Source organism: Pteropus alecto, unplaced genomic scaffold (genome assembly GCF_000325575.1).
Source record: "Pteropus alecto unplaced genomic scaffold, ASM32557v1 scaffold23, whole genome shotgun sequence".
Classification (NCBI taxonomy): domain Eukaryota; kingdom Metazoa; phylum Chordata; class Mammalia; order Chiroptera; family Pteropodidae; genus Pteropus; species Pteropus alecto.
In genome coordinates, this window is record NW_006435837.1 from 1,623,765 (window position 1) to 1,626,603 (window position 2,839).

A 2,839-nucleotide genomic window follows, 5' to 3' on the forward strand; every position below is an offset into this window, starting at 1 on the left:
CGCTTAGGAGGGACTGTAATTAGCTGCAGTCCAGAGCTGAATGGTAAGGGAAAGAAAAGCTTTTCCCCTTTGCAAATAGGAACATTTTTCCAGCTTTCCCAATGGGTTGCCAAGTGACTCAGCATTGGCCCGTGTGGGCACTATTATTGATGAGAAATCTTCCCCCTGGATGATATACTGCATACACTACATGCCCAAAGAACAGTGTCAAGTCATACCAGGAAGAGCAGGCAAATTATTCACCTCCACTTCAAATGCAGGCAAATTCTGTCTTAATGCAGGGGCTACTCAGTACCAAAAAGACAATGCCCTAAGATCGTCAGAGATTTCCTTCTAAGATTCAAGGAATTATTGGGCAATGCCTCACCTTTCTTGTGGACTATTAAAAGGCAATCACATCGAGGACAGCAGAGAAAAGGGGCAAGAAAAAAATATTTTTTTTCAAAAACAACCCCAGAGCAGAAAGCTGCATAAAAGCCTTCAGCTCCCTATATGTTGTCTTTGTGAGTACTACGAGCTCCACCCAGAGGTCATGTCTAGAACTTCATGTTCATTTAATTTCGAAAAAGAAAACCTGCATCTTCTGGGGTCCAGAGTCCAAAATGCCTTAGAGAATTGCTGGAAATTCTTGAACAACATTCCCTCTTGCCTTTCATTAAAGGAACTGCTCTGAACTCTGAAATACAGGATATACTCAGGGAACCTGATGAGATCCAGTAGGACAACTGCCTTTGATATCTGTACTCCTGGCAGGTTGAACTCACCTCAAAGGAACCGCAGTGTTCAAAGAGTACAGCAGGTCTTCAAATAATGTTACTTCATTTAATGTCATTTTGTTATAATGTTGATGAGATGCCTTAGGAACTTAACTCTTTTTTATATCAATTAGCCTACGGTAAAACTGGTTTCACTATACATTGTTTCACTTAAAGTCACAGAACCTATTAACATTAGGTGAGAACTTATCTTACTTTTATTTTTTTTATTTTTTTTCACTTTAACAATATATATATATAAACACATACATATTTTTATATATATATAAACACATATATATTTTACATTATGTGTTCACCTTCCATAGATTTCTGTCACTACATATTTGACCCCCTTTTACCCCATCTACCTCTCCCCTTCCGCTCCCCCTACCCTCTGGTAACCACTAGTCTACAGTCCATGACCATGAGTCTCTGTTTGTTTGTCCTGTTCATTTGTTGCCTTTAGGTATATATCCCACATATAAGTGATATCATGTGATTTTCTACTTTTTCAGTCTGGCTTATTTCACTTAGCATGATTATCTCGAGGTCCATCCATGTTGTTGCAAATGGCAATATTTCATCTCTTCTTATGGCTAATATTCCATTGTACCTTACTTTTAGAAGAAAAAACTGAGGGCTCTCACTGAAATATGTAAGATTGGAGCGTAACTCGGGGGTGAGGGACCAACAGGAACAGGTATAAGATTAGAAAGACTGAGAATAATCCTCCTTCAAGGAACCATAGGCCACTTGTCTAGAAGGCCCAATTGTAAGGCACCCACTCCCTTATGCAGCTCTCCCTGAGGCAACCACCAGTCATACTTCCCAAAGAACTGTCTACAGTCCCCAGAATAATCCCCTGGAACTCAACCATTTATAACGGGCACACACCCCTCACCACTCCATACTATCCTCCTCACCAGTGGCCCTAAGTTGACAAGGATTCAGGCTTTGGTCTAGAACCCCCAATGCACTGAGCTCTCAACTTCCAAGTGCAAGACACATTCTGTTCCAGATATAAAAAACTAGCTCAGAAAATAAATGAAGCCTTCCAAACAACAATAACAACAACAACAACAACATGTTGGTGCTGAAAGTTTCATCCATCATCTGGAGAGCTTCTCATCACAACCCACATGCTCTTGCCTTCATCAGCTTGTGCCTTACTTAAGACAGCCGTGACAGATTCTGAAAGTGGAAAAAAATCAAACTGATCCTTTGTCTTCCTCCAACACCCCCCACCTCCCTGACACCCAAGTTCTTTCTTCACTGTAAACAGTGAACAGACTTTTCATGTCTATTGACAAAAATATCTATGGCAATGATTATCTATATCTGGAGTATTAAAGCTCTAGAAAATATCCTTGCTAAATATATGTTCTCATCTCAACAAGGCTAAGCACTCCCAGAATGTCACCCTTTTGAAAAAAAAAAAAAAAAAAGTAGACCTTATTTTTTTAGAGCAGCCTTAGGTTCATAGAAAAATTGAATGGAAAATCGAGATTTCCCATATACCCTCTGCTCCACACATGCATAGCCTTCCCTATTAACAACGCCCCATCCCCTTCTTCCCCCCGACCAGAGTGGTACATTTCTTATAATGATGGACCTACAATGACACATCATCATCACCCAGAGACCATAGGTTACATTAGGACTCGCTCTTGGTGTTGTACATTCTATGAGTCTGGACAAATGTATAATGACATATATCCACCATTACAGTATCATACAGAGTAGTTTCACTGCCCTAAAAATCCTCTCCCTCTTTGTTTCTTGACCATGAGGCAAATATTTTGTGCTAAGCATTACTCACTATGCCCCTAAGCAGTATTCCCTGGGCCTGCACAGCAATATGATTATCACAGATGTTCATACTGCACCCTTGACTCACTAAATGAGATTTTATTGGGGAGGGGTCCAGAAAGCTCTAGAGTATCTGGGCACCCCAAGTGGTTGCTGTCTTAAGAAAAGTTTCTAAAGAATATCTCTAAAGAAGAGATCTCCCAGCTGCAGAGTAGCATCCATTAAGAATGGATTTCAGAGTCTCCCAGCTGCAGAGTAGCAGCCATTAAGAA

The 2,839-nt window shown here is 40.4% G+C and overlaps 1 protein-coding gene across 1 annotated transcript in view; it reads right to left on the reverse strand.

Moving 5' to 3' along the window:
• Positions 1-2,839, reverse strand: part of PHEX (phosphate regulating endopeptidase homolog X-linked) — a 173,351-nt gene that overhangs the window by 91,350 nt on the left and 79,162 nt on the right. The window lies entirely within an intron of this gene.